The sequence below is a fragment of the Dermacentor silvarum genome, chromosome 1 (genome assembly GCF_013339745.2).
Source record: "Dermacentor silvarum isolate Dsil-2018 chromosome 1, BIME_Dsil_1.4, whole genome shotgun sequence".
Classification (NCBI taxonomy): Eukaryota; Metazoa; Arthropoda; class Arachnida; order Ixodida; family Ixodidae; genus Dermacentor; species Dermacentor silvarum.
In genome coordinates, this window is record NC_051154.1 from 257,092,134 (window position 1) to 257,106,464 (window position 14,331).

A 14,331-nucleotide genomic window follows, 5' to 3' on the forward strand; every position below is an offset into this window, starting at 1 on the left:
CATAGCGCTTACATAAGATGATCAGGAGAGCTAAAATCCCCTATATTTGTAGCCAGTTTTGTCTTGGGTCTTGCCCTTGTCTGATTTTGCTCGTGTTGCACCTCGGCTTCCTTTTTTTTCTAGCCTGCTTTTCAGTATAACAGGTATTTGCTGTACGTCTCCAGGTCCGTCGCCTTGTACTGATTGCCAACAAACTTTAATTTTGTGCGTCTTTGCGCTCTAAACTTCCCCATTCTGTGGCTGCCAGTAAGAAAAAGTAAGCGCCAGAGAGTAAACACATCCATCACACGATCTGGTTCTCCTTTAGCGCGCGTGCAGCCTCCATAACGTAAACAACACGTGCAAAAGATTGCACGTCCACCTGGTGAGGTGATTATTATTTTAATTGATAAATAAAATGTTGAAAATGCTATTATGGCATTGCTACACTTTTTACGTGATACGATTCTTAAATAACCAGCAAATAACTGCAAACCAGGGCATTTTTTCTGTTCCACAGAAAACTGGCACTTTCAGTTTCGGTTTCGTAGACGCCGGGTGGGTTTACATGTTTTTGTGTATCTTTTGAAAGAAACTGCGTAGGAAGATACTTTTTTCAGCAAAATGATGTAGAATAAATTCCTCATCTAACAAAGCAAAAAACAAAAAAATTGACATTTTGAAAAAAAATTACAATTTTCACTTGGCCTCACACCTTAAGAACTACATCTAATTTCCGTATGCTGTCCTTCGTGTCATTGTTTCTTAGCTTCCTATGATTTTAACGATTGATGGATGGATGGATGGATGGATGGATGGATGGATGGATGGATGGACGGACGGACGGACGGACGGACGGACGGACGGACGGACGGATGGACGGATGGATGGATGGATGGATGGATGGATGGATGGATGGATGGATGGGGGTGTGTGTGTGGTCACAATCATAAGAAGCCAACAGGCAAGGATAGCTAAGCAGTGTTGCCAGGTCCGATGTGGTGGCGTAGCCAAAAGCTAGATAAGTTGTAGCCCCAATGTAGCCGAACACAAAAAAGTGCAAAAAATTTCGTAGCCAAATATAGCCATTTTTTGCAGTTTTATTTGTGTATACATTTTCACATTCGACTACGGCAATCCTTTTTTGCACAACCCATCGTAACAAAATGAGCGTGCCGCCATGACGGTCGGCCCTTGACATCAACAACAGCGATATCATGCTTGCACAGAACACTTTTTGGTTGGCCCCGGAAGCTCCTAAGTTCCAGCGAATCGCTGCAGAGGGCGAAGTCAGTGCTTTTATTTTATGACCGATAGTACTAAGTTGTTATTTTTAGTTATTTACAGTAATATTAACTACGAACTCAGCTATTTAGCTGTCATGAACGCAAAATAATGTTTAGCATCATCGATCTCTCACGTCATCTCTGCCTACGGCGTAGAAGTTGAGCAGTCCAGCGATCTGCGACGTGCTCACGGCTTATTTTTTTTATGAGCTAAAACAAAGTGCCAAGGTAAACAACAAATTGATAACAGTGGTTATGCTGTGAAAACCGGTTACTGTCGAAAAGCAAACCATATGTTGATGTGCTAATGAAGTTTTAGAGTAGGAGCCCGCAAAGTTTGGAGCCCCAAAGAGCTTTGCGGGTGGTAGCGTTGGGGCATGCAGGAGTGAAGAGTTTTAGAATAGGCGTTTTGCGCTTGCGGATAGCATGTTGCGCTTGCAGCGTCATTACGGCGTCAAAGAAAAGCTGTTATATATATTGAAATAAAATATACCATTTTATGATAAGAAGAGTAATTTAGATTTTCGTGTTTTCGCGTTTAATTACAATTTGGAACTTATTCTATTAGCAGCAAGCAACTTGTTGCGCTTAGTTTTGAGTAACCAACTTTACGTTCCTTCACCCAGCCAAGTAAATCGGTGTTAGGCCTACGAGCCATGAAATAGACAATTGAATTCGGAATCAGCTGAATTCGGAACGCTAGTTCTTTGGGGCCCCAAAACGTTTGGGGCACCAATTTTAAAACTCTCTTATTGCTGGGGTTTTACGTGCCAAAACCACGATATGATTGGGAGGCATGACGCAGTGGGGGACACCGAATTAATTTTGGCCACCTCTGGTTCTTTAACGTACACCTAAATCTAAGTACACGGATGGTCCTGCATTTCGCCTTGATCGAAATGCGGCCGCCGTGGCCGGGAATCAAACCCGCGTCCTCGCGCCAGCAGCGCGACACCTCACAAGCTAAGCTAACACGGTGGGTGAAGTTCATGTGACGTGGTGCACTGAGGTAATCGTGGCAAACATGTTTCCATATTAGCAGAATGAGTATCTGCATCCGTGACGTTACGGGCAAACCATGTAGAAGTAAAAGCACCAGAACCCACCTTTGGCTCGGGGTATTGCTCTCATTCTTTTTTATACGTTCTCGCATACTTGGCCCACTTCTCCATGTTTGGATTCTCTTCTCTGAGGAGGATCCGATCTCACGTCCAGCCTATCGAAATGAATCTCGAATGTAAGCACGAACAAAAATTCATCTAGCAACAGAAGGAAAATGGCAGTAAAGCTTCGCGCGAGAAACGTGGAGTAGGTCGAAAGCTGTGCCCGGCGCGATACTTCACCCAGAAGACATGGCCATGAACACACTGGAGCATGTCATCCACCCGTGCTTCCCTTTTTTTCATGTCGGCGCCACGATCGCCAGACGGCCCCGACCCTATGTTATTGCTCTCCCTTCCTGAGCATAGCCATGTTAGTACAGTGTACTCTGAAAAACCCACTACTCCCAGGTTCATCCCGATGCCCGGGGATCGGGTGCTTAACGGTCAAGCGGGGTATAAGTTTAAGTGCATCAAAGATCAAAACCACCGGCTCAGACAACGGCGCAGAGAGGGAAGGGAAAGTAAGGGGGGTTAATTTCGCGCACGTACACACGCACAGCCACGCGGCCGGCTCAGCCAGCTAAAACATAGCCTTCGAGATTTGCTCCTACCCGATCAGAGCCACATCTGGAGCGTGGATTAGGGCGCTGCTTATAGCCCAAACAAAGCCAAGTCGCAGATTTTCAGCAGCCAAAATATAGCCACATAGCCAACTCGTCCAAGTCAACGCCAAATTTTTTTTCCTGTAGCCCAATTTGGCTATATATAGCCAAACCTGGCAACACTGTAGCTAAGGGGATCTTATTTGTAGCTATATATTAATTGCAGTAAAGAAATCACAAAGTGGATGAAAAAACAACTGACCGCAGATGGGATACGAATCCATGTCTTCGCATTACGCGTGTGATGTTCTCACCATCTCAGCTAGCGCGGCGCCGTTTTCCCATCCACTTACTGGATGGGAAAAATTCGGCTTTACATTAAGCGGCAAACGTCTCAGCGCGGTGGCTCGCATGCGGGAAATTATTCAAGGTGTAATATTCAGTCTGTGGACGCTCATGCATCCTTGCCGTAACTGAGAGAGTGATTATAAACAGGTAAGGGTGCCATTTTCTGCAATAAGTTAGGGACAACGCCTCCTAAAAAGACTATTTAGGAGGCGTTGTTAGGGAGCACGGCTCGGCTAATTGAGAAAAATCCGCTAAATAACATTTAAACGTTTAAGCCCAGCCGGCTCATCGTAATCAGAATATTGAAGCGAGCTCTCTGTACAAGCCATATCAACGTTTGCGTCCGGAAAAGTGCGATTAAACGAGGAACTGCGGCACTACGACATTCGGCTATCGAGCGCGTGGAACCGAAACCGGGAGGCTTGGGCGCATTGCGACTCCTGCCGCGGCGCTCTGGCTGCGCGCCGCTGGGTGACGTAAGCAGAACCACGGCAGAACGTTGCCTCGAGAGGCGCGGCTACTCGCGCGTTCAGAGCTGGTGTGCGGCTAAGTGCTGAGCTTCTTGCCTGGGCTGTATCTTATGTGTTACTGTTCTGCCCCAGCAGAGTCTGCACCAAGGACATGTTGGTCCTCATTCAGTAGCGCACGCAGGATCTCTGCCAGGGGGGGGGGGGGGGGGGGGTTGACAGTTTGCCGATACCATCTAAACAGCACTAATTTCAATTTCTTCACGGGAAATTGTAAAAAAAAAAATGCGCTTTTTGCGAATGTGCAGACGATTGTGCGTCTTACATCTTAGTTGCAGTACTCAAATGTGCAAGGAAAGGTAAAGGGTGGGTTAAGTCGGCCTCAGGGGGGGGGGGGGGGGTTACAACCCCCGAACCCCCCCCCCCCCCCCCCCGTCGCTGCGCCACTGTCCTCATCCAACAGGAAGGAGCCGGAGCCAAATTCGCAAGGCTTTTACACCACGAACAAAGAAGCGAATGCAGAAGTATTTGGATGAGATATCAAGTGTACGGAGGACTGTGTCAAGACTCTAAGCATTATGTTGTCGGGTGTGTTGACAGCGGCACTGAAAGGTGTGGTCGTGTAGCAAAGACAGCATTCTTGTTTCTGGTGCCGGGCATAGCGAAGCAGGGACTCCAGCCTGTAGCCTTCATGACAGGTGACGGCACAGTTCATTTTAGACCCGTTTTCAGTTTACTGAGAGAATTAGTAAGCTGAAGGACTGTGGTCTCTATGTAAAGGCACTGACCGCCGATCAAGCTAGCAACTATTGTGCACTTGATACAGTACTCGGAATAACCACACATGATCCCCCCCCCCCTTTTTTTTTTAATGGATGGGGCAAAAATATACTTTATTTTTGATCCGTCGCACTTGTTGAAATGTGCGGAAATATGACCTCTACATCGGCAATGTTGTTGTTTCATGAAAACACATACTCAAGATATAAGAGTCCATCCATCATCTCAAACTGCAATATCTCCCAAAAATCACTGGCGTTGCTGCGTTGACTTCGGCAGCAGATGCCTGCGTCACCCGATTGCTTCGCAATACAAGTTGCTCATTTTCAACGCCGACTGTCGGTGAAAACAGGCGGGACACTCAGTCCGATCTGCTTACATTGCTGGTTGTCGCTCGTCACCAGACCGCCATGTGCGACGACGAAGGTGGCTGTTTACGAGCTCGCGTTAATGGATTCAGCGTATCACAAAATGCAAATTTTATTTGTGCAATTTTACGAGAAAGTGCACCGCTTATCTTTTGCCAGTAAAGTCGCAAGTCCTGTTCACTCACTTGTGGCTTGTTTGCGTGGGCGTCAGTATAGGCTCTTTGGTCTCCTGGCAATTAGAACGCACCAGCTACGCGGCAGCCAAGACACCGAGGCACGCCTCAAAGCCAGCATGGGCGAGCACGGCGCGTACCAGCGTACGCTACCGGTAAAAAGCGGCCATATTGGACTTTGCTTTTAAAAAAATGAAATAAAATTTCATTTGTGGATGTTGATGTGGCGTCACCCTTTAGAACGGGCGGGGTCCTGTAGTGCTGCGCCCTTGCCGTGATAACAAGAATTAAAACAATAACATAACAGTGTGACTAAGGAAATAGGAATAGCAAAAGTCTAAATTGTCATTATCGACTGTGCAGTCTAACTTCAGTTCATGAACCTCCGCTCGCTACCCTCCACCACTAAGCTTGTTCTTGGTGGTGGACACTGCTATTGCGAGCACATCCGGCGTACCATCGGTTTCCTCACGCTCAGCGGTTCCTCCCACGGCAACGGGAAATGTGGCGCCCTCTGCGTGGCTAGGCGTGGGGCTCCTGCAGCCCAGGACTATATGAAATTCTGCCCGCGAATACACACAATATTGCCGCGTGACTGGCCGCTCGATGCACTTTGCGTGCATTCGCGGGCGTGTACGTTTCACGTTCGGAAAAACACTTTTATGCAGCACGTATATTCAGCAACAGACAGCTGCATCGGGAGTTTCACACGTTGCTCTACAATTTTCTCATTTACACTTTTAATTATTGAGCAAATGATTAATCATTTAGACTAATTATCTAATTAGCTGGTACGCAAAATAATCTGAGTATCTCCAAGTGACGGCAAACAACATTACCTTGGTTTTGTCCAGCTACGTAGCAATTGCATATTTTAAAGTTTGGCCCAAGTTAAGTGAAACACCCTGTATAGAGACAAACGAGTGCAATTTGTATGGGAAGGTCGAAAATGTAATGAAGTGCTGGAAATTCGCCAAGGACTGAAGCAAGGATGTCCTCTGAATATCACTGTCTGATGCGAAGAAATCAATATTGTCTGCGTATACATTTGCTTGTACACCTTGAGGGCGATGAATAGAACTCATCAGAATGATAAATAATAATGGCGGAGTGGCAGCTCCTTAAGGAATACCACGTGATTGATTATGCATACTCCCCTTAGAGATCAGTAAAATTCCCTCCCATTTAACAATTCACACATCCAGTTTACAAAATAATTCGGAAACGTTAGAGTGCGTAATCCAATATATCCAATAAAATTACGTATTCTGCACTATCGTAGGCTTTGGAATGCACAATAGTTTTTTTCCCTCATCTTCTCTTCTTTCCGCATTTTATATAGGACATAATCACAGAGCTTATTGCCCAAAGATCAGCATATTTAACACTATTTTATCGCTTTTAGTGTATACACGGGATCGAACAAGGCGCCCGTTTGGGAGCCAAAACAAAAACCCTACTATATCTTTTGTGGCCGGCATCTCGTTGTTGTTTCATCATGTTCCATCCCGACCCGACGGGATTCCGTCACAGTCTCAATTTCAAACACTAAGGTTTTGTTCTTATAATTATATTTTTACAGATGGATACGTGTTTAGGGAAAACATCTGTATGTGTTTATGCAAATTGCATAATGTTTTACGAAATCTACAAGTAAGCATAGATTCACTGAATCGATGTGTACAAGTTTGCAGCCTGTCGCAAAAGTGCAAAGGAGCACGTCGGAACGGCCGTTGAATTGAATGTTGGTGGTAGGTGGATTCGGCCTATTAATTTCCTAGGCCGGCAAGCGCTCCGCGCCGGTAAGACTCAAATGCCAGTCACGAAGCGTTCACCACGCCGCGACGAGTAGGCGCGATATATCCTTCCTAGCTGCAGTGGGTCTCTCCGGCGTGTTTGGAGAGACTAATAAAATCAAAGACCAACGTGTTGGCTGTGCGTGAATTCTGTAGCAAAACATGAAGGCTGCCTGACAAACTATACACTTATACACGGGGCTCGAAGTTAACCTTCCTATATTCTTGTTAAAGGAACACAATAGCACCGTATGCACAAACCAAAGTATATCGCAGCTACGAGGGGATGCAATTCGTAGGGGGCTATTGTTCTATATTCACAAAAACAAGACCAACAAAATTCGTTAAGTAACCTTTAATTATGCACAATAATACTTATACCTATACAACAAAATTCAAAGCAATGAAACAACACAAACATCAAACGTCAACGGTAGGAAGTTGGTGGTCCTCACTCAAAGCACAAGGCGAGGACCAATTTACGAGCCGTAGTCACCTAGGGCGAATCGACGCCACCTCAACGAGGTCAACAGGGCAACCGGTGTAATACTCCCATCAACAAGCTCGAATTAACAGTGCCTCAACAGCAGCTATCGCTCCTGCGGAGGGACTTGGTCACGGAGACCGAAACGCGGGTGTCACACTCCCGCGGAGGCTTGATGGCTGATGTGGTGACAGCTGTCACGACCGGCGACTTCGGGTTGGATCGTGGCCGTGGTGCAAAGGTGGCGGTGTCGGCAACCTCCAAGTTCAGGGCAGCCTGGTGCACCGCGCTCTAATGATGGTGGGGACAGCTCCACCCCAACGCTTACCGATGTCTTTGGTTGAGTTAGAGGTTGCTGCTCGGATGTTGCGGCAACAAACTCGGGCAGGAGCAGGGCCAACCATGCTGCGCATTCTGGCTGGAATGACGAAGGCTTGAGCGAGGGCAACGATGGAGTCTGCATCAAAGCTACGAATGAAGCACGGCAGCTTGGGGTTGCCGAGAGTGGTAGGAAAGACGAACGTGTAGATGGAGTTGCAGAGGCTCCAGCAGCTACAGAATAGTCGAAGACAGCTCGAGTGGTGGCATTGGACTTCGTTACAAATTCATCCAAGCAGGGCACGCAAGTCGCCATAGTCTTCTCCAGAGGTGAAAGGCGTTGCGCGATGTCTCGTGCACAAAAGAACGGAACACGGCAGTGATAATGATGATAACGAAGATGGGGATGTGTAGAAAAGGACGAAACCTGGAAGTGCGTATTCCCAATTGCTAGTAGATACAGTGCTCGACCGCTGGCGCCACGCTGCGCCGCTCGCGCGTACCATGTTTCTAGCCGCCGCCGTTGGAACGGAGGCGGCGTTGATGGAGAAAACGCTGGGCTGGTGGTGACTAGCCTGCTGTTGGGATCGGTGGTATTATATAGGCATCACTGTTTTGATGATTTAAATATAATCGCAGTATCAGGGAGGGAGCAGTCTACCTGACTGGAGCAGTATTTGTTTATTTGGGGTGTTGAGGAGCGCAGCGTAGCAACACCCCAACGACCGCCGCTTCGCGTCGGCGCCCGGCATCACGGCTGCCGCCGTGGCACCGGGGTTCAACCGACCGCGCTGACAAACAGAGAGAAAACAAAAAGGAAAAGCGTGATATTAAGAAAAGAAATTCTAGCCAGGGCGGTACTCGAACCCGCGTGCGCATGATTCCTAAGCGAGCGCCGTAACCACTCAGTCCATACAGCCACGCTTCCAGGAGTTACATTCATGCGAACCATATGATTGCGTTCGAGCGCCCTCGGCGAAAGAAACCACCTAGAAACGCGGTACGCGCGAGCGGCGCAGCGTGGCGCCAGCGGTCGAACGCTGTATCTACTAGCAAATGGAGTGTTGCAACCTGGCAACGTGTTTCTATTTGCGCCCAAGCCCAGTTAGAGTGACCTAGAATATGGGAGAGTGTCCAAAGCGCCGGCTCCGGCGAGGGCCTTTAATTTCTGTAAACTGCCGCGCCGCGCCGCTGCCGCTCCGGACCCGTGGGCTTTTCGCGCTCGCCAAGCGCGCGGGAAGCGAGGGTCGTCTGCTACGCGCTGTAGTTTTTTGCGTTCATTTTCCACGCAAAGCACTTAAACTCTATTTAACTTCAACAGTGTGGTCCTGCATGGAGCTTACCCATCTTTGAGCGTTTCTTTGTGCTTGGGCAGCAAGATAATGCAAAAACTAACGTATCAAACTCATCAGCGCGGCCTAGCTCCGGTGCTAGAGTTCGGGAACGGTATGGGGCTCTTGCGTTGCCCAGGGGGCGCTGCAAAAATGGTGCTAAAAGCGCCCTCAATCCGAAACTGGGTAGTACCACGCTCGGTCGTCTGCTTCGGGAAGCACGTTTACAATATGGACCCGCCACTTTCGGTTGTGTTCTACCACGGCTTGCAGCGAATATCGGGCGCCGAAGATTTTTCCATGGGTGGCATGCTGCGTAAAGGCAAGAAATTATGCAACGCTGAATACGTGTACGCCGTTCAAAAAATAAGCGGCGAAGTTTTCGCGCGGTGTCAATCGCAAGTGAAGCGATCGAGTCACGCACGTGCGAAGTTGAACTTCAGGTAAGGTTTGCACGCTGCTAGATTCAGGCGCACAAACGCGAGGAAATGCTTTCTATAAATGAATTCACAGCAGCGATCAGCAGACATGTGTACGAACTGCTCGAGCGCACGATCGTACGCGCCGCGACGGCAGCGGTCTTCCGACATGCCGCGAAACGGCGAGTCTCCTGCAGTCTTTCTTGACTGCATGCCGCTAGACAAGTAGTTATGCCTGCGCTGTAGTAGCGGCCATCTGTCTAGCAATTGATAAATAAGCTCGCCGTAACGTACGTACGTGCCATTCGCGCTGCAGCGCGCGCTCGTGCACTGCTCGCTTGATGTAGTTTTTAATGACAGCGCTCGAACATCGATGTGCTGTAATCAATACTACCTTGCTGTGCTGCCTCAACGTGCTGGCTTGAGGTCAAGGATGAGCACATTCAACTCTCTAACCTGTGCTGCTCGTAGTGGGGTAGTGAATTGTCACCGAATCAGCCCGACCATTTGTGGTCATTTGCACACACCTGGTCACTTCACCACTTCGCACCGGTCGAATTGTTAATTGTCGCTGTGGCCGGGTCTCGAATCGTGGATCACCAGCATTGCCTGCTGCTATGTCGGTCTTCCATTTCGCTTACCCAGCGCGACGAAGTGCAGTTATCCAGCGTGCCCGACCATTGCCCGACGCTCCGCAGCGTGAGGCCTTGAAGGAAAACGGTAGAACCTGATGTTGGGATTCAGGCCTTCTTGTTCATGGCAGCCCACGACGCAGCAGTAACGACGGTGACGCTTTTTCGAGGCTGAGCTAGGTCTCTCCGGATCGGCGTCGCCGATGTCTTCTGCTTCCAGCATTACGTCCCATGGCACACGGAGAGTCCGTTTTCGTAAAACTATAGGCTGCGGCCAGCTCGCAGCCTGGTCGCCATGGTCTGTGAGAAGTGACGAGCCTTTTCGCACTCAAAACAGGGCAGAAAAAAGTGCGAATCGACGCAAAACGCTGGCTAGAAACGTGCTTCGCCACAGCAAGGGCTCAATACTATCTAAGCTGGTACTACCCAGATGACGTTTTTCGCCGCCACCAGGCGCCGCTACTATATCTCAAACTCCAGCGCAAGACGCCCATTACGGTAACTGTGCGTCCGTAGAAATGCGCTAAATGAGCCCACGCAAGGAAAGAACGTAAAGAAAGAAACGTTATTCGCATGGGTACGCGGGCAATAGCACCATGCTTGCAAGAATAAGAGTAACGAAAAAAGTAAATTACTGGCGCAGTCTAGTGAAATACTTGCGTGCGTGCAGTGACTGCTTCGCTCACCGTAATGGTGAGCGAAGCAGTCACTGCACGCACGCGTGAGCGCTTTTCGCTCACGGTCAGTAGTGGTTTACAGCTATATGCATATGTATTTATTCGAATATTTTTTAGCCACGACAATATTTTATTATGAACAGAGCATAGTGAGAAGGTGTAAGAGAAGCAAGAGAAAAAGCAAAGATGGCCCTAACGCCGCAATATTGTTGGCTTATTTCGCTTCAGAGATTGCGTACACGAACAATTCTTGCTGTACGCTATCTCTTCAATACAAACCTCGCGCATGATGTACGTTAAGGTTCACCGTGAGCGAAGCTTTTTTCAAATTCAGACATTCGAAAGAAAAGCCATTCGATCCAGCCAATATAGCTAAACAAATATATTTTTTTCTACACTGAAATGAATAGATAGCTATTACTGGCCTAGCCATTTACCAATTTGTTATGTTAAAGTTAATTATTACTGCAATAGCCTTGTTTTAATAATACGTGAATCCTCTCTGAAATTACCAACCTTTAACTTCTCATAATATCATAGTTATTGCGTAACGTGTGATTTTTTACGTAAACTAACATGCATTCATGGAGCGTGACGATGTTTGTGCTCGCATTATATTGAGTGGAAAGAGGTCTTGAAAAGCACTGTCTTTGATGCACTACAAATATCGCTATTGATTCTACATATCCCTAAATTGTTACCTTCAATAACAGCAAAAATGAAAAGTTTATGTTCTGCTGATATGTTGCCTCTTTCATTACGTAACTATAAGTACGTAGTTATTGATCAGTGTACGATTTGGTGTGTACGAACGAGCGAGCGTACGTAATAAATATTCCTAAAGTTACTTTCATGTTAAAATTCGCTTAGTGTTTGCGCTCTTGCAACACAAGAAGGCGAAAGACGAGTTGCACATCCGTAATGCATCACGTTCGTTTTCTGACGTTCACTCGTAATTATGGAATGAGGCATACGTATACAATGTTGCACTGTTAGCGTTTCATTTATTTTGGTTTGTCTTGTTTTTTTTTCGCGTATATTTATCGCGTACCCTTTACCTATACACGCCGTGCTATAGCTTAGTGGCTTTGGTAGGTGGTACTGCTAAGCTCGAGGACGGGGGTTCGATTCCCGGCCACGGCGGCTTACATTTCGATGGAGGCGAAATGCATAAAACACCCGTGTACATAGATTTAGGTAGCCTAGCCCCGGGCACCAACAGCCATATCCGTTGGACATATAAAGTTTATTCCTATCCTATCCTAGATTTAGGTGCACGTTAAAGAACCCCAGGTGGTCGAAATTAACGGAGCCCTTTACTGCTCCGTCTCTCATAACCATATTGTGATTTTTGGGTGTAAAACCCCAGAAATTATTACTTTTATTACCCTTTACCTCTGCTCGCAGTTCTTCATGATATATGGGTAAGTTCGACACGTTGAGATGGAGATTGGCATTCAACACGTTTTTATCGTCACACCCACAGCATCAGAGGGATTTCTGGCCGTCGTCATATGACCACACGTCATACTGTTATCGTTAATCGTGACGTGACTGCAAGTATGTCAAGTTACTAATGCCATGACCCATCAGTCATCTTAGTCACACATTTGTGCCTTTCCACACTATACTTTGGTATATATATATATATATATATATATATATATATATATATATATATATATATATATATATATATACCAAGTGAACGAGCCGCGAGAGTTACGCGGTTTGTGTTTACTTTTGGTACCGCGGCATCGGCCAACACATTCCACTTCCTAAGAGCCCAGCTAAGGATTTCGCCTTAATTATAAAGAAACAACAGAGCGCGGGATGCATTTTTGTAAAGCAAATCGAATGCATGAAATATAAGAAACGTTAGGGTGTAAAAGCGTTAGCATGAGCTAGCCATATCTGCTAAGTTCCCTTATTTTCTTCTGCAGCACGTTTACGTTGCTCATGTCACGCATAACTAAATGAAGTAAGCGCGCGGAATGCGTTAGTCAAAACAGCCACGTAAGCGTGGACCAAGTGAGGTAGAAGGAAATAGAGAAAATACCCGTATTCACAGCCGGCAAACGCGTTCTCTGTGCGGTGAGTCACTGCGGTATTACCTTGCGGTGACGTGGTACTTAATATATCGCAAATTATCGCGATGTTAGCTAATAGCAACCAAAATATCAGGCTCGTAGCAGACGCCCGCCGCCTTGGTGCGGCTTCCGCAGCGGAGAAAGCCCACGGGTCCTAAAACCCCTCAATAAAACAAAAGTAGCGCCATCTCCTCTCTCCTCCTCCTGCGCCGGCGTTCACTCTCTCTTCTGTCAACCGTGGCTCCCCCTACGCGGGGCTGAACTAGCAGACACTCTCCGAATGAAACGCTGTGGCTACGTGTCGCTCGCGCTCTTGAACTCGTATTTTGATCGGAATTTTTCGCGTTATGTTATGACTGGCTGCCGAAACAACGAGAGGACGCATAAATGCCGTTGCGCTTAGATGGCTGTACTATTAGCGGTGATACAGTGAGCCTAAAGCCTCTAAGTCGGGCTTTAACTGAGCCATGCCACGCGTGACCTCGGCGTTGGTTCATCTCCGCGTTTCAGTAGCTCCAGTCCCTCGTTGGCCAGCGGCTAACGTGCACAGCGGGCCTCTAACAATGACTACGCTGCGGGAGTGAATGATCCACCAGCTGTATATATGCTGTTGTCTTACAGGTTTCACTGACCGATCATTCGGCGGAAGCGGTCCGTCGATAATGAGGCTAGTAGCTTCGCTCGCTTGTAGGAAGCCTTACACTACTCCACACATTTTTAATATTTTTTTGCGGATTTGAGTAGCGCGGCAGCGGTCATCTTACAGGTGTATGCGAGGCTGCTTTTGCGGATCATATTGCCGCTTGCATGTGCTGCGCGCGGGTCCGAGAAATTCTACCCTACGTATTGTATCTACTATCTTATCAAATGCAGAGCAGAAACGATGAGTTAACATCCAGGTTTGTCCTGGCCACTGACAAAGCCACGCAGGAATGAGTTAACTCTATAATCAAGGGCGTTGCAATGTGGATAGCGTTGCTAGCAGTTCTTCCGGGGGATTGTTCGTTTTCTAATATTAAATAACTGAATTAATGCACCCGCAACACGGAATCTGTCATATAAAGCGAAGGAGCAAGCTGTCACAATAATGATCCCCGGTTATATCAAATGTGAAGCGAATATTTTTTTTATCCATGCGTATGAGCGTTTGGTAGAGGACATGACAGCATTCAGGTGCCCTTGCGTCATGCACACTTTACGCTGTTTCCACATTTACAGTCGCATACAACTCAAAAACGCAGCAATGCTCCTCAAAGGAGGCCAATGGCTTCCTTTGTTGACATGTCATGACATCGCGTTTAATCTCCTCGCACCTGCTAATGCGACGTCGCAGAGAGCTGATAGCGGCAAGATAGCCGACCACCGAGTTGAGTTTTTGCTGAAAGCGCAAAGTCGCCCTAACTAAATAGCCCTAAAAGGTTCGTCTTTCCGCAGGTAAGCGCCCATTTTCCCCTACGTACCGTCACCGCTTCGTAACA